At 49.5% G+C, this 22,500-nt stretch overlaps 1 protein-coding gene across 4 annotated transcripts in view; it reads left to right on the forward strand.

Annotated features, from left to right (window-relative positions):
- Positions 1 to 22,500, forward strand: part of LOC138634283 (beta-1,3-galactosyltransferase 1-like) — a 72,648-nt gene that overhangs the window by 23,039 nt on the left and 27,109 nt on the right. The window contains exons 2-3 of one of the 4 annotated variants that reach the window (XM_069721073.1): positions 8,685 to 8,863; positions 10,727 to 10,778. The exons of 1 other annotated variant lie outside the window; for it this stretch is intronic. The gene's annotated coding sequence lies outside the window, so the exon portion shown is untranslated. The remainder of the gene's footprint in view (positions 1 to 8,684; positions 8,864 to 10,726; positions 10,779 to 22,500) is intronic. 2 more of the 4 variants (XM_069721075.1, XM_069721072.1) reach the window with 2 other exon arrangements.

Consider the following 22,500-nt stretch of genomic DNA (forward strand, 5'->3'; position numbering starts at 1 on the left):
GTTCTCTTCCACCCCCTCCACCACCACCACCACCACCACCACCAACTCGTCCAAATATGGTCACTTCCTGCTCCAAACCCGCTGATCACCCCGTTTTAGTGCAGGTGTCTTTTGACACTTCCTTCCTTCCTGTTGCCCTCGCATCAGATCACATGTTGACAGCCGGGCAGCCAATCAGCAGGCGATCCACCGTGCCTCATGCACTTTGAAAAAGGTGCTTCCCCCGTCGGGAAAAAATACATTATGGATGATTTGTGAAGATTAAACGTGGGAGTGACAGGAGAGCCGCCGCCGCCGCCGGGGGGGGGGGGGGGTGACACACTTTCATTCATTCACGCACCTTATTAGCTGCTCAAATCAGTTCACACACACACACACAGAGGAGAAAAGAGAGGAGGGGAATCGTTCACACCCGAGCACGCCACCAAAGAGTTCATGTTTGATGTGGATTATTCAGCCTCCATCTGTACACCCCCCCCCCCCCACCACCCCCTTTCTTCGTCAGCCATCAGTCTCAGGAACACATGTTCGGTTTTGCATCGCGGCACCTGGAGGGAGGGGGGAGTCGTCGGGGTGGGGGGGTGGGGGGAGCTGCCTGGGCGGCGTTTCTGACACGCTGTTTCGTAGCTGACAGGTTCGGGATAATCACCTCAACACTCCCGTGAAATTTCCTAATAAGCCGTTCGCATGGATGTCAATCCGGCTTTACCTGAGCGAGTTGTGGATTGTCTGGGAATTATTATTTCTTCTTCCTCTTCCTCTTCCTCCTCTTCTGTTTCTCCTCTGATTTGACAGCTGATGTTCTTAATTTTCTCCCTGGCTGTTTCCAGAGGATCCATCTGGCGCCGCCGAGTTGAAAGGGGGAGGGGGGAGGGGGGTCAGACGCAATCAGACACACACGCACACACACACACACACACACACACACACACACACACACACACACACACACACACACACACACACACACACACACACACACACACACCTGGGCGCGAGTACTGGTGCTCCGCAGGCTTTAGTGTCCACCTGGCAATCACACAAAATACCCACACAGAGAAAGAAGCGGAGGAGGAGGAGGAGGAGGAGGAGGAGGAGGAAGCGGCGAGATGATGGCCGTCGCTCGTCTCGTCCAATCAGAGGAGAGACTCTCTCTGCTGAAATCGGTCAATTTCGCTGGTCGGGCCGCCAAAGTAAAAGTCTCCATTCCCTTTTCTTGTCATTGTAAGTATTGATAACATCCTAACTATAACCATCCCGAGTCTCAAAACTTAGTTTGTCCTCCCTTCACCCCTTGTCAGACTTTCACCCCCCCCCCCTCCCCACTAGGTTTGCGATTCTTTCATCTCCGAAGGGTTAACGACAGCTCTAATCCTATTGATCCAGGAAGAGAGAGAGAAAAAAAAAGCCCTCCTAATCCCGTAACGTGAAAGTTGGGCTTTGTTAATGTGCTGCGTAGTACAGTCGAGCCGACAGCTCGGGCTTTACGCGTCGTCAGCCCGACGCCCCGCAGTCAGCTCTCAAAACAGACAGAAGCCGTCCAGGACTCGCACCGCCGACGTCAAAGAAAATATAAGAGAAGAAGAAGACGAAGGAGAAGAGCGCCGCCGCTTTGTGAATCTATTATTTGTTTCTCCCGTGAAGGATGGCGGCGTGTTACCGTGGACTCGAGAGCGGAAGACGAAAGAGCATCTTTCACATGCGCCTCCGGGAGTGAGTCAGCCTGACTTCGCTCACCCGCCTCTCGTTCTCCGCTTCCTCCTCTCACTTCTTTTTTTTCTTTGTCTCACCTGGGTGCTTACTCTCCGCCTCTCTGGAGTTTAGCCCTCGCACTTATCCCCGCCTTTTAAAATCCGCCCTCGTCTTTCTGTGTTTCTACCGCAGACCGTCTATACATATATATATATATATATATAAAAAGTGGGACGCTGCTTCTGGCCCTGAAAAGTGAGGCCGATTGCCGAAGCGACTTGAGCTGCAATACCGCCGAGCGCCACCGGAGTTGTTCTCCAAAAAGCCTCCATTGACTCCCGTTCAACTGCGATTTTGAGTGAACACAATTCCTCCGCGAGTTTATCTCGGCGCCGCCAGCTGAAGTCGCTCCTTCCAGTCAGATCGAGTCAGATCCGCCGCTGGCCCCTCCCCTTCCAGCTCGTCCCAAATGTGGTCACTTCCTGCTCCGAACCAGCGAAGGCGGCGCCGGGACTAAATCCAAACTCGAAGACCGGTTGAACCAGGGAGTCCGCGGAGGCTTTTTTTGGAGCCGACCTCTGGTGGCAGTCGGCGGTGTCGCAGCTTAAGGCCTCATTTTTCAGGGCCGGAAGCTACTCGCACTTTCACATACGGTCCGGGACAGCGGCACACAAAGCCCCGCCCACTGGCCATGCTTGCGAAATGAGAGGACGGCAAAATGTACGTTCCAGTAGCGCTACTGGGTTGGGCTTCTTTTTCTTTTTCTTTTTTTTTTAAAATCATTATCACCAGCCGCTGCTGGTTTCTACCCTTCGTTTCGTCCTCCCCCATGTGTCCGGTACAGCTGCGCGACGGTGCCACCGCCACTCCTCCGCGCCAGTTAATGACACTCCCAGCGGCGGCCATCACCGCTCGCTGCTGGCTGAATCAGCGGTTTTAAAAAAAATTATCTAAAAATAAAAAATAAAATAAAGCCGTGGCACTTTGGCAGCGCTCCCGGTTGCAGTCGGAGGTGACATCAGCTGCCTCTGGATGACACCGCTCTGGCAGCCGCCGCCGCCGCCTCCCACGCGCCGTCACTATCATCGATTCTCGCAGCGGATGTTGTCGAGAAAGGGAGATGGAAAGAAGAGGGGAGGAGGAGGCGGGGAGATGGAGGATTGGGAAATTGGGGGAGATAAACTGGCAAGCGCAGTCAAAAGCAGTCATGAACGAATGTGAGAAGAAGAGGTTGGGGGGGAACAACAACAACAACAACAGCGCTGTTTCGTGTCACTTCATAGCGGCGGTTTTCCTGCCAAAAATAAAATTGCAATTTACATTTGCTTTTCATGGTTTTAAAGGCGTGTAATGATCTATACATATACATATATATATATATATATATATATATGTGTGTGTGTGTGTGTGTGTGTGTGTATATCTCCCCGTGCAGCTTTTAACCGAAGCCTTTTGCCACTGAGATGGATCCAAATTTTTTTTTTTAAACAAATCCAAACCCGGCCCGGCGCTGCACCTCGTGAACGTACACAGAAAACAAACGGCTCCGTCCGTTTGTTCGTCGCTCACGACTTCCGTTTTTTTTTTTTTTTTTTTTTTGCACATATTTGAAGCCTCAGAAGTTTTGGAAATCGGAGCGAACAAATGACCTTTTTTTGTTTCTTCTTCTTCTCTTTTCCTTCCCCACGTGCAGCGCCAGCTGCCGAGTGGGGTTCCCACGGCAACCGTCTTTTTTTTTTTCTTTTTTTTTTCGGGTCGAGGCGTTCGTTCGGGTCGCGGCCCGACAGCTTATTTTGTCGACGGCCGAGACGCGTTCGGAGACAAACGGCGATTGTTGTTCTCTCTGCACGCCGTATGTTCTTTTCTTTTTTTGTGTTTTGGTTTTCACCTCACCTGTGTTGCGGGAACAGAAAATTCACTTCCGATATCTCCTTCATCTCTGACCTGTGACACGGAGAAATTAGCGGCCCGCATATTCATCACTATTACTCGCGAGTAGAATTGAATTGAGTACGTAGTATAGCGCGACGGGAGCGAGGCGAGGCCCGTTGGTGGTGGTGGTGGTGGTGGAGGAGGGGGGGGGGCTTTTAACAACAAGCCGGGCTCGGAGGGGGACGACGCGTGGGAAAAAAAAAAAAAAAAAACACGACGGGAAGTCCGCCCGGAGCGAAACACTGCTCGACGGGAGTAAATAACGAGACTAAATCCGACGAGTCAGCGGTGATGGAAACGCCGCCCTTTGGCCGCCGATTGATCGCCCATCGCAGCGCGTTGACAGTTTAATGAATAAACAGAGGAGGAGAGAGAGGGAGAAGGGAGGGAGGGAGGATGTGTTAACCTTGTTGTTATGCGCATTTAATGCGAGAAGCGGATCGATGCGCCACACGGTTGGCACGGCGACCGCAACAGTTGGCCACTGACGGAGAGGAATGAGCCTTCAGCGGCGACTAATGGCTGCAGCTTGACCGAAGAGAAAAAAGGCCACTCTGATTAAGCACAGAGCTGAGAGGAGGTGGTGGAGGTGGTGGTGGAGGAGGAGGTGGAGGAGGAGGTGCTTCTGGGACTCGGGGATGAAAAAGGCGTTTTCAGAGCGCAGGAACTATTTCACACTTCTAAGAACGCCTTTTTTTTTTATGTGTGTGTGTGTGTGTCCACAGCGGAGGAACTTACAACCTTTTAAGTTCCTGGAACTCCTACGTCTGCCTGGCTGCTCACGGCGGGCGACCAAAACAACTTCGTAAAGACTTTCCGGAGAGAAAACCTCCTGCTCTCAAGTCAAAAACCCCTTCGGTCAAGTCGGAGTGAGAGTAACCCAGGCGGAAGAAGAAGAAGAAAAAAAAACCTCCACAAAACCAAGTTATAGGAACTTAAAAGGTTCTTGGTTTCTTCGGGGGAACTCCCTCTGACTGTGAAGTAGTTCCTGCGATCCAAAAATGCCCGACTACTGAGGAGGGTGGGGGTCCTTCTGGGGGCGTCCAGCCGTCTGCCGGCAAAGCGCCGGGCATCGGAGGACGGAGATGGGGACGAGTGGACAGACGGAGCCTCCGGAGCTCTGACGACCCCCCCTCCCTCCCCCACCCTCACCCTCCTCCCCCTCCCGGAGGAGATGGAGATGGAGAGGGCAGGATAATGGGAGAAAGAGTAGGTGGAGGCAGCTCACGGAGATCAAAGGTGGCCCTCATCAAGGGCTCGTCTTTTCTTTTTTTTTTTTTTTCCCTTTGACAGGGGCAAAGGAGTGGGGGGGGGGGCGGTGGGGGTGGGGGGGGGCTTCGGTGAAAAAGCCAGAGATGATGAGGACAGAGACGTCGCAGAGGACGGAGTATTCCTTTTACCCGTCTCTACCTCAACAGCTTCCCCGCAGCTACAACGGTGATCATAGTAATAATAATAATTATAATAATAATAAGGAGAAGTAAAATGCCATTTCATTTATTTTCAATGCACTCCGCCCTTTTTGTAAGTCAGTGCAGCGAAACGACATCAAAACAGGGCAGATTTCAGAGAGCGTTTTAAAGCCGGCGATGGAAAAGGAACGACCACACGAGATGAGTTCAGCTGACGTTGAAAGACGTCTCAGATCTTCCCGCCGGGTCCGAGAGCTTTCCTCACCGAACTTCGTTTCTTTTCCTTTTTTTTTTTTTTTTAAACTTCGGAAAGACTTTCACACCCGGAGGGTCCAAACGGAGCTTCGCGGCTCGGTGTGGATTCGTCTCGTTAGCCGCCGCGTTAGTTCTTATTCATATTGTAACGGCGTCGTCGTGTTTCCCCTCCCATCGTCTGAGGAACGTAGAACCGCAGTTACGTCCAGCAGCTACTTTACTCTCCCTGCTTCTTTTCTTTGTCCTCTCCCGCCGCTTCCACGGGACGACGCGCCGCCTCAGTTTTCCGTAACCCGGTTCGGCCCAGACGGAGACCGCCTCTTTTGATTGGGCCGAATTTTGGACCAAACAGTCTTGAAATGTCATCCCACTTATCAGATAATTGGCAGCTGAATAGAAGTGCCGGATCGGTCCGTCGCCCGCCCGTCACGCCACCGGAGATTCGAAGGCGTGTCGACATGCGGTCGAGTCGTTTCTGAAAAGTCACTTATTTGTCTGACGTGTGTGTGTGTGTGTTAGTGTGTTAGTGTGTGTGTGTTAGTGTGTGTGAAAACTTCCGAGGGAGTGTCTCGCTGCTTTATTACCTTCTTCCATAATTTACACCGGTCGGCTCAGGTTTTTTTTTTTTTTTTTTTTTTTTTTTTTTTTGGGCTGCGTAATTAGTTTGTTCGTTCATGTGTCGCACGCAATACGTCAAACTCCGCTGGTCTCATTTTGACACCAAACCTGAAGGGAAAGCTGACGTCTCGCACGACGGCGCCCGAAACCCCGGGTGCCGATCCGAGTAGAAGCCACGTCCGGGGTTTTCAGTATTCATCCCGATGCCTGGTGGGATGAGTTTTTTTTTCTTCTTTTCGGTGGGGGAAGCGGGGGTTGGGGGGGGGCGGAAGAGGGGGGCACTTAACTCCTGAAAGGCAATGCAGATGACATACTTCCATGTTGGAGAATGCCTGGAGAGCATCTCACTCATTATACATGATCATTATGAACCGAGGGGTTACGGAGGCGATCTGGGGGCGACGTGACCTATTTCTTCCCCCCCCTCCCCCCGTGATTGTAGCTCCTCATAATGGAAGCGCCGAAGGCAGAAGGAGGAGGAGGAGGAGAGTCGTCGAGCGGTTTAATTTTTCTTGATTTACGCCGCATTAGCAGCTTGAGTAATAGCCCGACGAGTCTTCGCCGAACCCCCCCCCCCACCCCCCGCCCGGGTGGCGTTAAGGATCGCTCCGCCGGCTCTGAACCAACAGACCGATCGGCGACCGGTGGGGTCTTGCTCGATGCGATCACCCTAACGAGCTGCGGTGGAGTTCGACGGAGTAATAGAACGATGCCCTTTTTAAATATGGAAGTAGGACAAAACCCTGGCAAATATCCGGGAGGGAAATACCCCTCGGGTAAAAATCGAGTTCGAACAATACCTTTGCAAAATTCGGGACGTAAAAATACCTTTGTAACCTTAAATGTACATCTGTTGCCATGTCGGCAATTACCATTCACCGACATGGTGCTGCCCTCACATCGGCTCTTTGCTGCGTACGTGCACATTGCGAACAACATTTCGATTATGGCGGTCAGTGCTGATTGGTTAAAGGCTGCTGAAATAGTTTGAAAATACCTCCCCCTCCCCTTTGTCTTTTGTTTAGGTCTGGTACCGGGGCAGGCCCTGTAAGATGTGGACATTTTAATGAACACCGCAGGTGGATGTTGAGCAAGTCTTCGTCTCTGGAGTAAATCTCCATAATGTTATTCAGGCAGGAATGCGAACTACAAAAAAAAAAAAAAAGAAATAAAAGAAAGAAAAGGTGGAAAGATGTTCCTCCAACCTCACACGTTCCACTCCTTTGCCCGCACCGACAGCAACAGGACTCTTTCCAACATCTCGACCCGAGTCGGTAATTGACGCGACTTGGACCAGACTTTGAGGTACAATCTACACTTTAAAATACTCGAATCCCATCGGAGAGGCTCTTTAACACCCGGCGTGATCTCTTCTCCAACTCCCTCCCTCAGAACCATCCTTCAGTTGAAGGTCGGCATTTCGCGGTCACGAGCCGACGTTTGCCTCCGACGACTGCCGAGAGCTTGGCGGAGACCTAAATCTTTGTGTTTAAGGACTTAACTGACAGGATCTCAGGCTCTAATGGGTCCCTTAATTAGAGCTTTAATGATTCCGTGTTCGTCGTAAAGGTCATCCAATTAAGCGTACGGTTACGCAACAAACAAAAAACAAAAAAACACCTAAAGGGGGGGGGGGGTCGCGTCGAGACAAGTATAGCACGTGTTGTCTGCTTCAGGTGAATAATTAGTGTAACGGAGATCTAGTGCCGTTTCCAATTACATCTGGGCTCATTTCCATTCAAATGAAGGAGTCGACCAGCTTTCTTTCTTCTTCTTTTTTTTTTGTATTTCTCTTTCTCAAAGCGCCGTAAGTTGTCGTCAGGTGTGACGAAAGCATAATATACGTAATAATAATATGACCTGCAGTTTGAGGTCACCCGGTTCTCGAATAAGGAAACGAGAGACGCCCTTGTTGGCTTTCAGTCCCGGTCCGCTTAGTCATCAAAATCTATCGTTGATATTCTAAACACCGAGTTTGATGCAACAAAATATAAATTAGGTCCGTTTGATATTTTCCAAATCTTTAGCCCGGTTGGTAACGTTGGTAGCGATATATGCCCTCTTTTTTTTCCCCCCCACCTTATTATAATATTAATATATGATTATGCACACCGGAAGATGGCGATATAAAACACTAAGAACTAAGGAAGCAAGCCGTCTTTAATGGGTTCTGTGCGTAACAGCGTTGCCGGTAAAAAAAAAAAAAAAAGGTGATAATAATAATAAGAAAGAACGATAGTCATACTAATCGATTCGAAAACCGTGTCCCATCGTTAGTCCATGGTTTGATTGACAGCCTTCACGGCAGCCCAAGCGCAGAGTTAGTTTGGGAAGAAAATTGTGGGTTTAGAGACCTTGGATCCCCCCCCCCTCCGGAGTCACATGGGCCGTAATCGCCACGTCGCCGTGACGACGGACCGAAATTTGATTGGCAACTCCTTTTTTCTCTCTCTCTCTCTCTGACAGGTAGTACTTGGCCGGGTTTGTGGATTCAGCCCAACCCTTTTATCTCCCAAAGAAAGCGCGCTGTAATGAGTTTGACCTCGGCGACTCGGAGTTATGATACTCGGATGTAGTCTGAAGCCGAACCCAAAAAAAAAAAAAAAAACACACGCTCTCGGCGGTGAAATAAGAAAACGGAGCCGTCGAAGCTCGCCGAACAAAATTTTTGGAAGCTAAACGGGAGCGAATTGCGACATCAACTCCCGAATTGTTTTCTCTCCTTCTTTGGATGCTGTTTATTTATTTCTTTTCTTTTTTTTTTCTTTTCTAAAGCAGCGGAGTGTCCACGTAGGCGGCGCTGCCGTCTCCCGGGTGTCCTGCTGTCACTCGTGAGGCTAATTAGTTTTGACTGCCAGACTTCGGCGCGTGAGGACGGGTGGAAAAAAAAAAAACAACAACGGGCACTCGGCCGACACGGAGCCGGAGAGGGAAAACGGCGCTCGGAGGCAGAGGTAAAAATATCCGCGTCGCAGCCGGTTCGATTTAGGTCGAACTTCTTCGCACCGTCGCTCGGTGTCCCCTGAGGTCGAACCCCTCCGGACTTTGCCGGGTCTCTTGTGAGGTTTCACTTTTGGATCTCACTTCCCTGTAAAATCACGTTTTTTGGTGTGTGTTTTTTTTTTTTTTAAGTTTCCCAGTAAGTAATTAATTACAATAAAGTATCCAAAAACAAAAAAACAAAAACAAAAAAAGGCGTTTATTAATGTAACTTACATTAACTTCAAAACATGAATTAAAAAAGGATTTCCCACCACGAGAGACACGGAGCTCGCGTCTTGCGAAACGACACGAACTCTAATGACTGAAACTGAAGTTGCGTTCCCCCCCCCCCCGTCCCTCCCTCCCCCGTACCCCCCCCGTCCCTCCCCCTCCCCACTTTTATTATTCCCCCATTTGAATAATTAAGACCTTTTGTTATGTCTCAGCCACCCACTGTAACGACTGCAATAATTCATATTATGCCGATTAGCGCCGTGACGGGGTGGGGGTGGGGTGGGGGTGTGTGGAGGGGGGTAATGTATTCCAAACGGCACGTTTTCTCTCTCTCTCTCCAGACATTATGTTAATGAAAGCCGCAACAGGTAGAAATGCAACGAGGGAAGAAGCTCGAATTAAGGCCTCCGCTTTGTGAAGCACTCATAAGTATTTCTCTGCATCTGTGTAGCGAGTCAATTTGCACTGTGATTGCATTGCGTGTGCGTGCGTGTGTGTGTGTGTGTGTGTGTGTGTGTGTGTGTGTGTGTGTTAGCTCGCGAGCCACCTGCCAACTTAGCGGACTTAAGACTACACTACCCACAATGCCGCTTTCCCGAAAAGGAGCGTTGAGGGGTTTTGTTTTTCCTCCCTCGCGACCAAACTACTACCGGACAAAAAAAAAAAATCAGTCTCGAGCGATAAATCCCACAATGCACTGCGTCAATTTTTTTTTTTTTTGTACTTCGGGAAAATACCGGCCGAGTGTCCCCCGCTGACTTCGTCGCCCAGTTTTGAAGCGTCTTCGAGTACGAAGGACGAACGAGTGATTTAATTGAGTTGTCTCCCAAAAGGCGCCGACGTCTGAACGCGCCGGGTCACGCTGGGTCACGCCGGGTCACGCCGGGTCGTCCTATTGAAATGTTCCCTTTCACGATATTCTAATTGGACTTATTATCTGGCTTCGCTTTCCTCCTTCAAGGTAATGAAAAAAAAAAAAAAAAAAAAAAAAAAAAAAAGCTGCAGCGGACGCTTATTAATCAGCGGCGGAGATGGAAGAAAAGAATTAAAAAAAAATAAACCAATTTGATACGAGCGAAATTTCATTTGACCTTTTTCCCGCCATAAGTGGGTCTTGAATGATAAGTCCTCATGAAAGAGCGTACATCAATAGATGCAGCCTCTCCTCGCCCCGGTTTGTTGCCACGGTTTCGGAAGACGGCGGTCCCGCGGCCCGCTGACGAGCCGTCGGACGATTTTACAAGTTCACGAGGGAAAAAAAAAAAAAAACCTGGAGAGGCCTTTGTGCGGAGGTTTACGCGGAGGGAAAGCGAAATACGACGCCAGGTCCTTGTTGTTGTTGTTGTTGTTGTTGTTTAAAGTGCTGACAGAATGAGTTCAGCTTGAATTCAAATTCATTTATTCGCGTGGAAAGAGGTGCAGAAGACAAACGTGTTTATTCTGGAAAGTCGAGCCTCGCGGCGTCGATCCGACCCCCCCTCCCCCTCCTCCGACGTCTCCTTTTTTTTGTTGTTTTTCTGTCTTTAAAGCCGTCTCGCTGACCTGCCTCTTATCTCATCTTTTTTTTCTCTCTCTCTCTCTCTGTCCTCTCGTCTTCGCAGAGACGGTATGACGAGCCCGTACGGCGCCGGATGAGAGGCGGCTGCGCTTCAGGTAACGCCGCGCCGACCTCCAGCTCCCCCGCTCAGTCAGGGGGTGTGGCCTATTTCTGCTTTTCCCCACAAAATAGAAAAAAATGTTGTTGTTTTTTAAAAAGCCCCCCCCCCCCCATCTCAATCCTCTCCCCCTTTTCCCGTGAATAAAAAGTTATCGTTCCCTCTGAGGGTTCGCCGCACCCATCTCGCCGTGTTTAACGAAGCGGTGGCTTTATCACCCCGGCGCGCGGTGTTTTTTTTTCTTTTAAGTCTCCGGTGCTTCCCCTTTTGTCTTCAAAGAGAATTACTAAATTCATTATTGAAGGGGAAATGTGGCGCCGTGGTTCGTTTGTTTCCTTTTTCCTTTTTTTTTTTTTCCCCGGAGCCTCGGAGACGGCGCTCGTACTCCAGATATTTCTCCGCCGGCGACGCGTGGCCGTTCTGTCCCGGGTTAGAAATGCGCTCCTCTCGGCGCGGCGCGGCGTCAATCAAGTGGAGGGAGGGATCCGTCGAACTGATCGACGGGGCCGATAATTGCGTCGGTTAGAAAGTCGGCTCACTGATTGGTTTGGCTCGCGGCTCGGCGGTCGTCTGTTCTTTCCGAATTTTGGCCGTTTAAAAAAAAAAAAAAAAAAAAAATGTCCTCCCCGATGACATCGCCAACTGACTTTAGAAAGCAAGCTCAAAGGGAGTAATCATATCAAAATCGTGTGTATATATATATATATATATATATACAAATATCGTGTGTAAATCTGCTGGAACATGCCCCCCTCCCCCTCCCCCTCCTCCCGTACACATGTCAGCTGCTCCACGCGAGCTAAAGTTCAAATCTCCGAAATATGTGCCAGGGGCGGCGGGACAGGACGGGACAGGACGGGGCAAAAGGTCAGGTCTCACACTGAGCAAAGGAAAAGGGGAATAAGCCCCGCCCCCTTTCCCCTTTCCTTTCTCTTCCTTTCTTTTCGTTTCCCTCGCTGCAGCTGTTTCGAGCCAGCGCTGAGCTTCAGCCGCTTCCTCCCACTCGCCTAATCAGCGCTCAGAAGGCAAAATTAATACATGAATCATGTTACTGATCTGCATGTAATTTGCATTTTCGAGCCTTGGAAGAGAATTTTCTTCTTCTTCTTCTTTTAAAAAAAAATTATTTTCTTACAGCAGCCGGCTTCTGCAGCCCAGGCTCGTTGTGATTGGCGGCTTTATAGTGGAAAATTCAAAAGCCCGCGCTGACGCTCGAATTACAGTCTTCCTAAATCCGAGGAGGACGGCGGCCTGGAGACGGATTTACACATTCAGCGGGTGGTAATTGAAATACGGGAGGTTTTGTCGGCGTTCGTTTGAAGTGGCGTGTTTTCCGTCTGCGCCGCATCACGTGCTTGCAGAGGGGCAGGCTGGGAAATCTCCGCTCCTCACACCGTATGACGTGAATGTGAAATGCCTGCGCACGGCCTGGTGGTGAAATATTTAGTGACTGAAGATGGGGATGGGGAGGGGGGGGTGGGGGGGGGGTGGACTGAACATGATGACGGCCCCGGGGAGGAACAGCCCGTATCTCTGAGCCCTCTTTGAACTGCTTGCCGTGCCGCTGTGAATTCGGCACCAACAGTCAAAAGCAAGTCCGCTTTGTAGCCGCTTTGTCCCGAAGCTCGATATCTGGAAGTCACTCTCTTTTGAATATTCTATCAGGCGGAGATCATTTTCGTGTCCAGATGGCCGACTCGACTTCCTTTCCCTCCCGATTTGCTCATTAAGATAGATGAAGACATTTTGGTATCACGGCCTAATCGAGCAGTCGTCCAACGGTGACGTCGCCCGCTCGGCCCGTGAGCGGTCTGGAGCAGGAAGTGACCGAGTTTGGACGAGCTGAGGGGGAGGAGCCAGCGGTTATTACCATGGACTCGATCTGATTGGGAACCCGAGGACGCTACGTCCCCGCCCACCGATAGCCGTAACCCGACTGCACCACAGGCCTGTCAATCAAACAGACACGCCCCTGTTTTTTTTTTTTTGTCTGAAGAAGGAGCGACTTCAGCTCACAACACCGAAATAACTTGTGGCGTCGATGGAGGCTTTTTTTTGGAGCCGAGCTCTAGTGGCACTCGCTGGTACTGCAGCTTAAGGCGCTTCCAGATCGGTGTGAGACACATTAGTGGTCTCGATGAAGCAGCTCTTTTAAGTTCTCACTTGTGAATTGTTGCCTGCACCGGGGTCCCGTTCAAGAAGTGTTGATTGTAGAGAAATCTCTGCACCTTTCCATCCCTCCCCACACACACACACTAAAGAAATAAAATAAATTTGATTTCATCATCACGTCGGCTACGAAGTGAGTTTAAATTTCAGTAATAGATGGGTACATCGCTCAGCGCCCGCGACAGGCTAATTGAACCGTACCTGCCAGACATCCAGCTGCAGGCGCCGTTTGCATAGCTTCATCATAATTTATCAAACGGCACTTCGGCGGGGCGCTTCATCACGTCTCGAGACCAATTTCCCCCCCCCCACCCCCCCAATGAATACATTACGCCACCGGGCTCGTACATCTTTTCCACCGACTGTCCATTTTTTACGCCGAGCGGTCGTCCGCCCAGAGTTGGAGCGCGGGTGGAGGGGTCGTCGCGGGGGAAGAGGGGGTGGAGGGGGGCATTTTTGGGCGTTGCGGGAGGTGAAGGGCTGAGGAGAATGGGCGCGCATGAAGTCGACGCCAATTAAAACGGCAACTTGTCCCCAAACGTGGGAGAAGTTGATCGCGTTTTGAGCGGCGCCGCTCGAACTGCCGCTTGATTACAGACAGGAAACCAGCAACGCACACACACACACACACACACACGCACGCGCACACACACACACACACACACACACACACACACACACACACACACACGCACGCACACGCACACACACACACGCACGCACGCACGCGCACACACACACATGCACGCACACACACACACACACACACACGCACAGATGGAACCCGCAATTTTGGAAGCAAATTATGAAACTGTTAAGCCTTTACTGCACGCTCGACTCGCTCTCTGACTGGCACTGTTTGGCATTATTCCATTTGCGGGAGGGAGGTGGGGGTGGGAGGGGCGGAGGTGGAGGGGCGGAGGGGTGGAGGGAGGTCTATTTGTGATTATGGCGCAGGGAACAACACTAAGGCGCCTCCGAGTGTCTTCAGATCAATGAAGTGAGTCTTTTGTAAGCTTTTCCAAACATCGCAGCGGGGAAAGAGGGGCAATCTGGGAAGATTATACTTGTCAGACAAAACCGCTCATTTAATGTGTGCGTGTGCGTGTGCGTGTGCGCGTGCGCGTGCGGAGGTGATTGAAAACGAGTCGGTGGTAAAAGGTTCCCAGAATCACAGCTTGAGTTCTCCGCTTTTGATACGGAGAGATTTTGTTCAGAAGCCCAAAGCTAGCGGTGGACAAAAACTAGGTCAAAGGTCAGCTTCACCGCGACTTCATAATGCCCTGCGAAACCTCTTCATTTATATCAATGTATTTATTGAAATACAGTTCTAACATTTTATTATTTTTATTTAATTTTAAAAAAAGTACCCATAATTATTAAAACCCGACCCGGCTTAATTCATTAATACGTCGCACACTCTTTTTATTGCCCGCCCACGCGCCAATCAAAATGCAGCCCAGGAGTTGTCAGTTGTCATCAAAAATGGACGGCAGCTTGATAAACACCCGGCGCGTTTGGATTTCAAATCTGTGTTTAGAAACAAAACTGAAACACCCATATGAATTATAAGAAAACAAATGACTGAGAAAATATGAACGGAGGAGCATTTCGGATGAAATAAAAGCCGTTTTAAAGGAGTTCTGGCTGCATAATCGATCCGAGGTTTTTGATGCATCGTCTCGTGAAAACGCGCTTACGCTTGTGTTCCGACTCTGACGAGGGCGAAAAGGGAAAAGAAATCGAAGTAAAAAAAAAATAACCTCACCCCTGAAACCGTTTTCAGGACCCCGGACAGCGACTGGTCTCCAGGTGCAGAGTGGAAAGTGTTGCTCTTCGCACCTTTTTCCAGGTTCGATTCTCTTCCCAGGATTGGAGGAGCATCGAGAAGCTCCAGAAACGCACCGACTCTTTTGTCATCTTCCTTTTTTTTTTTTTTTATCCCGTCTGGCCCGAATTGACTCGGTTTGCTTCCCGCTGCGCCGGCGTCAATCTCCACTCACCTCCCCCTCGGAGCGGGTTAAACAAATCAAAAGCCGTCCCTCCAAATATCAATGAGCCCAATCGATGAGTCTGCACTTTTACCACCTCTGCCCCCCCCCCCCCCACCACCACCACCACCCCCCCCCCCCCGGAGGTCTTTGAACCCGCTTTACTACGAGTGCCGTTGGAGCTGTTTCAGCGCATCTCTTGACAAACGAAGGTCTTGGGCTGCTGTTTTGTTGTTGTTGTTGTTGTTGTTGTTTTGAAAATCGCCGGTAGTGAATCCGAGTCGTTTCTCCGCTTTGCTGCTAATTTAAAGTTGTTGTTTTTTTTGTTTGGTTTTTTTTCGTGTTTTTTTTCTTCCTTTTCCAAGCCCTCGAGGCCTCCCTGCGCCTCCTCCTCCGTCCTCCTTCCCACACACCTCTACCCAACAACAGTTTTTTAACTGGTTGAAACGGGGACGCCGGCGGTCGGCCAGGTGAGCGGAGGTGATAAACAGACGCGAGTGAGAGCTTTTGGAAAATGACTCGGTCCCTCATGTAAATGATTGCGACGCCTCGTCTCTCCGTGTTCTCACCGTGTCTTTGACTGCAGTTTAAAAAAAAAAAAAAAAAGCACCAAAGTCGTTCAAAGGCCACAGAAAGTATCGATTCATTTTTAACTTGAATGATATTATCCAATCGGATACTCTCTCCGTCCTGACGTAGGTACTGTTGGTTGTAGAATGTTTTTTTTTAAATATGTATTTGTAGGGAGATATTAAAGGTCCCGTTTTGTGTACGTACAGATTTCTTGTTGGGTAGAAAAGCAGGTCAGGGTGTAGTAAGAGCAGCAAAATTAGCGGCAATATTCATATTTTTTTTAATATTATTATATGATTATACAACAAGTTACCGTGGAAACAAAATATGTCGTTAAAGTGTTCTCGCGTCACGCGGCGATTCGCTCTCCGAATGCGAAAACTTTTTGTTCCTCGCCATCTCCGCTGCCGCGGCAACGCGGGGAACGCAGTCGGTCGCGTCAGCAGAAGCGAATGTGACGGAGGCGATGCTTACCACTCCAGGAAGTAGACACCGACCCCTTAGCAACGACCCCTAGCAACAGAGACGAGACCTAGTCCGCTTCCCTCCCGCATTGTATTACTACCTATTATATGAAACTCAATTCCAGTCGTATATTCTCACAGAGGAGGCGGAGTGATGGTGAGGGGGGCGTCCAATCACATCGGTGGGGAGGGGGGGGGAACCATGCATTTGTCATCGTTGCACTCCTCATGTCTGGCAAATCTCCTCTGCCCACTTCTCTTTGCTTTTGACCCCCCACACACACACACTCCCTCCCCCCCACACACACACACACACGCTACCCTCCCTCCCTCCCTCCCTCCCCCCCTCCCTTCCTCGACATGTTCCATTTCCTGGAGGTGTCTTCTACACACAAACACACACCGTCTCTTTGAAGAGCGACGTTTGATGTTCGGGCGAGCGCCGACCACGAAGGCCGCAACCCCCCCCCCCCAAAAAAAAAAACAACCTTTTTCGTCTTTTGTGTATTCAAGCGAGAGCGGTTGCATCCTCCTTAACCATGCATGACTTTGATAAAGCTGAACTCTGTTGCAGATGAATGGGGCCCTCCCTCCCTCCACACTTTCACATAAGGGGGCTTTTATGTACGGCGATGCCCTCGCTTCGAACGCGGGGGTGGTGGTGGTGGTGGTGGTGGTGGGGGGGTGGGCAGACTTTGGCACAGCAGCGTTTGGAATTTTTTTTTCCCGCCGCCCATACATCACGTCCGCCTTTGTACAACAAGCTCATTTTTCATTTCTCTCCTTCTTTTCTTTTTTTCTGAGAGAGAGAAAGACGAATGGGGGGAGGTAGGGGGGAGGGGGGAGTGAGGAAAGGCCGCGTTTCCCCGTAAACACGTCGACATTCGCCTCTTTTTCCGACATTTCCGCTTCCGCCTCGACCTCAAGACTTTGCTTCCCGTGGGAGCTTCAGGCTCAAAGTGGGCCGCACCGCATACTAAGTACTTCCTGTCGGCGGTGCGTCGCGTGAAAAGTCATTCTGAGGCTAATTTCGAGTTTAAAGGGGCGGCGGCGGACTTCACTTTTCCGGTCCGAGCGGCGCAATTTAAATTCAAACTGGCAACGGATGAAAAAAAAAAAAAAAAAAATGAAATAAGGAGGAAGGAGTCTCTGCTGCCGCTAATCAGCGTATTTCTGTCCAGATTGTGTCTTTTCCGAGGGCAACAAAATGATATGTAAATAGCCAATTTGTAAGGCCGGCCTGTCTGGTACCTGTTAAATGTCTTTATAAAGTGCCAGAAAACAGTGGGGGGGAATGATGTCACGCGGAACAAAAAGCAGCAAATTCTCACATTTGAGGAGGCGTTGCGATCAAAAGAAATGCTTATTAATTTTGTCTTTTAATAAATCCAGGAAAGACTTTTGATCAAATCTGGAAAAGATCCGGGTTTTTTTTAAGGGATCATTGCAAAAAAACAAACAATTTGCTTATATGTACTTTGTGTAGAATATATATGTCAAGAATATCAGCTAATATATTGATATCGCCATTTTTTTTTCATGTCATCACCCCCCCCCCCCAAAAAAAAACAAAAAACAATCCTGTATCTGAAGGAATTTCACTTAACAAATTTTTAAAAAAAAGAAAAAGCGGAACATTAATGTCCCGTCGCGGTCGATAACGAGCGATTCATCAGCGGGCGCTCGTCGAGGGCGCCTCGCCGGGCCCCGTTGGCGGTTTCCCGGGGCAACCGCGCGCTCCCGATGCGCCGCGCAGCTGCTCGATTCTCCCGGGAAGGAAGTTGACTCGGCAAAAGTTGTCGGAGCGCAACCTTCAACGAGAAACGGAAACATGTAATTGATGAAATCGGTGTCTGGAGGATGTTTTTTTTTTTTGTGTCTCCGGAGAACCGCCTTTGATTTTTTTTTGGGGGGGAGGATTTTTTTTTTTAAAGGGGCGTTTATTTTCTGCCACAAAAGCGAGGCAGTTCAAGGACTCGGCAAGGGCTCGAATCCCTCCCGCCCCCTCTCCGCAGGCACTCTCCTCTCCCCTCCCCCCCACAAAGACAATGATGACTCCTCCCTCCCTCCCTCCCTCTCTCCCTCTCCCCCACCTACCTGCTCTCCGTCCCTTGTCCTCCATTTTGACACTGAGCAACGAGGCCCGCTGTGACCTTGCAAGCGACTTGCAAATGCGCACCTCCGAGCTGCTCCTCACACACACACACACACACACACACACACACACACACACACACACGCACACACACACACACACACACACACACACACACACACACACACACACACAGAGTACATCTGCAGTGGGACACCGTTTCTAGGCCTCTCCCTTGTAATCACAAGGTCCAGCAGTCAACGTAACCCCCCCCCCCCTCCGAGACAGCTTTCTCCTTCTTCCTCCTTCTGTCTCTCCTCCCACCTCGTCACACCTTCGCCATGATAAGTGCTCGCAGCGGTCGCTCGTTTGGCACCGCGAGTTTATTTACGACCCCCCCCCCCGCCCCCCGGGACCCCCCCAGTGAAGAGCATTACGGAAAGGATTACACAGCCAACCCTCCGCTTGGCTCGGACCCCCGATTCTCATTAATCACAAGCTTGTCTGGGGATGATGAAGCGGGTGGGAGGGAAAGGGAGGGGGGACGGGAGGGGACAATATCGGTGTTATCGTGAGCTGGACATACTACCGCCGGGGCGAAGACGCTTGTCCCTTTTTTTTTCTTCTTCTTCACCTGGGACACACACAAAAAAAAAAAAGCGCAGTGCAGCGGGGAGCTCCTGCCGCCAGAAGGTGGCTGCAACCGAAGTGGAAATGACAACAAAAATAAATAGAAGGGGGGGGGTGGGACAGAAGGGGGGGGCTGTGGAGCGCCGAGCTGTCAGGAGGGATGGAGAGAAGTTAGAGGAAGGAGGAAGGAAGGAGGAAGGAAGCACACCGAAGAGTTTGTTTGCGTAAAATTGCGGGAGTTATAAATATCGATTTATTCATTCTAAAACACAGATTTATATATTTAAGAATCAAAAGCTGCAGATGTCAGCTGTGACTTTAGTTGAACGACGGCGTGACAGCTGCATGCGACCTTCGACCTTTTTAAACATGCCCCCCCCCCCCCCCCCCCGGGGCTGAGTGAAAAGTGCTCGCCGCTGGAGGACAAAGAACTAAGTCGTGCCTTTTGTGAGAAGTTGACATTTTTGGAAACGCAAATGTTTCCACCCGACAGGCGGCACAAAAGGAGGAAAGACCTCCGACACGTCGCCTTCGGGAGAACCTCTGACAGTCGGGTAGCGCGAACGCGGCGACGCCCGTCGGCACGGCGCCCGTACGCCCGAGTCGTCCCCGCCCGGCGATCCGGTCGGTCGACAGACCATTTGGAACAAATCGGCGTGACGTCATTTAAAAAAAAAAAAAAAAAAAAATGTAATGGAAGCAAGCAAAACAAACAACAACAACAACAACAAAATGTGTTTCCTCCACATCCCTTCGACGTCTTACAAACTTTACATCGACGTTCAGCTTTGATGTAAAATCTGGCAGGAGAGGAAGAAGAAGAAGGAAAAAAGAGCAACGACGCACATGCAGAGATTAGAGAGACGAGAGAGGCTGTGGGTTGTTAAAGGTGGTGTGTGTGTGTGTGTGTGTGTGTGTGTGTGTGTGTGTGTGTGTGTGTGTGTGTGTGTGTGTGTGTGTGTGTGTGTGTGTGTGTGTGTGTGTGTGTGGGTGGCTGGCAGCGCTGCTTGCAGCAGGTGGGTGCGCGCGCAGTTCAGCAACAGTACAGTCAGTTTAAGGACGCGGCCGGCACTCGTTGTTTTTAAATGGTTTTTTTTTTTAAATTTAATTTTTTTATTTTTATTCCTCTACCGTGAGGCTAGCCGACGCTACACGTAGCTCCCCGGAGCTCCTCGATTTTTTTTTTTTCCTGCGCCGGGTTGCCATGGGGACAAAAGCGTACACCCCCCCCCCCCCCTTTTTTTTTTTTTTTTTTTTTTTTTTTTTGTTCCTTCCCCTTTTTGAACTCGCACTGCTGTTCCACATCACTCAAGAGTTCAGCTGCTGGACGTGTCACTCTTCCCCCGCCCCCGGGCGCGATCGATTCGGTGACCCTCAGCTCCCAGACGTCACCCGCCTCACCTCCACCCGTCACATTTCGGCTCCGTAGAGCTTAACCGAAGCTTTTGCGACCGTGTCCCGAGCAGATTGTGAGCGACTTGCATGTCAATTGCTTCTTTTTCTTCTTTTTTTTTTTTAATGATCATGAAATTATACATCTGCATTTGCATCGTAGGAGTAGAAACATAAATGTTTAGGAAAAAGTGCGAGGAAAAAGGGAGGAGCGCAGACTTTCAAGGTCAAGAAAAATACCAAACACTTCTGCCTGAAAATGAGCCTGAGGATTTTAAAGTTATAAAAACGCACGTAAAGATTCTTTTCTTGTACTGGTCAGTGGAGACGTGAGGTCGGGACGGTGAGCTGCTGTTTTTTGGTTTTTTTTTTTTAACCAGCTAACTGACCTTTAACTATAATTAATCAAATATTTAATGAGAGCCGGACGGGCGGCTGAAATATTTGAGTCATTGCGAGGATTTTAAAATAGGAAATAAACGCGGCGGCGGAGCTCAAATAAACCGAGTCGGCGCTCGAGCGAGTGCAAACACGAGCAGGAGAAATCCGTCAGAAGCCAAATGAGAGAACTTAGCGTTGATTTAAGAAAGATTGTAAACGTGAAAAGTACATTTTTGGAGGAGTTTTATGTCCCGGATTTAGCTGAGGAGATGTGATGTGAGGCTGCGTGTGCCCACATCCATTTGGATTTTCCATCTGCGGGCTCTTTGGTATCCACACGCGCTTCTTTTTTTCTTTCTTTTTTTTTTCCATGCCGGCGTGTTTACAGGTCGCGTAAAACGCCGTGACGTGAACATGAAAACCCTTCACCCGGATGAACCCGAGCGGAGACGTGCGATAACAATCGCGGTTCGCACGGTGGCGAGAAGAAATCAAACTAGAAGTCATTAACTGCTTAAGCGTAATTAACAGCCACCCCGCTGTTATTTCAATCAGGGGGAGACTCGATTTGAGTCGAGAACAACGAGGCATGAGGGATGAGACTCCCTTTATGATGTCACTATTGTTAAAGGGAGTGAGGCGGTGTGTATCATGGGGGGGAGAAAAACAACCCATTGGAGTCTAGACGCTGGTGGTAATGGAATTAAATAAAATGACTTTTTTTAAGGAACATTATAGAGGGGGAATAAAACAACGTTTAGCAATTCCCACACGAGAAAAACTCCTTTTTAAGAGAAAGTAAAACCTCCAACAGCAGGAAGGAAAAACTCCCTTTAAACAGGAAGTAAAACCTCCAACAGTAGGAAGGAAAAACTCTCTTTAAACAGGAAGTTAAACCTCCAACAGCAGGAAGGAAAAACTCCCTTTTAACAGGAAGTAAAACCTCCAACAGTAGGAAGGAAAAACTCTTTAAACAGGAAGTAAAACCTCCAACAGCAGGAAGGAAAAACTCTCTTTAAACAGGAAGTAAAACCTCCAACAGCAGGAAGGAAAAACTCTCTTTAAACAGGAAGTAAAACCTCCAACAGTAGGAAGGAAAAACTCTCTTTAAACAGGAAGTTAAACCTCCAACAGTAGGAAGTAAAAACTCCCTTTAAACAGGAAGCAAAACCTCCAACAGTAGGAAGGAAAAACTCCCTTTAAACAGCAAGTAAAACCTCCAACAGCAGGAAGTAAAAACTCCCTTTAAACAGGAAGCAAAACCTCCGACAGCAGGAAGTAAAAACTCAACGGCCTCGGCACTTGCGATCAGAGAAAAGCGGGAGAGAGCGATTTGGAGGAAGAATGAGAGCTGTAGCGATCCTCCTCCTGATTAAACTTCCAGCTCCGCGGTAAAGATCCTCCAACGCCGTCTTTGAGCTGCGACAACAGCCCCGAGCAGCGTAAACATGCGTCGCCAACAAATCCGCCGAAAGGTGGTGTTTTTTTTTTTCGGTATTTTAACTCGAATAAATTTCCAATTACCGATCGTACGAGGGATCTTCCGACGTCTCCAAATATTAGCACCCGTTTTCTTTCTTCATTTTTTTTTCCAAATGTAATTAAAAAAACCGAGTGTTGGAAATTGCGATGAAATATTCAGCGACAGTCGAGGCGTTGTATTATCTCTCCCACTGTAAAGCCAGCCCCCCCCCCCCCCCCCCCTTTATCTGAGAAGGGTTATTGTGCATGAAATGAGAGGAGGGAGTAAAACAAGGCAGAACAGTAAATGATCTGCCATCCGGCGTAAGGACCTGCCTTCCTACGCCCGTGTAATTTAACGCCGCGCTCTGCGGTTGCGTAACGTACAGCGCTTTTTCTTTTTTTTTTTGACTCGTAGTGCAAACGAGTGAAAAAGTAATTAATTATTATTATTTTTTTTTTTCCCACGGACGGAGAGTTTTCTGTCAGGTTTGATGTCGTAGCGTTTTCCTCCCACACACACACGCACACACACACACACGGAGGAGTTTCTAACCGGCTTCA

This window comes from Brachyistius frenatus, unplaced genomic scaffold (assembly GCF_029030835.1).
Source record: "Brachyistius frenatus isolate BFR_SWC_R1_liver_20210118 unplaced genomic scaffold, ASM2903083v1 Contig_256, whole genome shotgun sequence".
Taxonomy (NCBI): domain Eukaryota; kingdom Metazoa; phylum Chordata; class Actinopteri; family Embiotocidae; genus Brachyistius; species Brachyistius frenatus.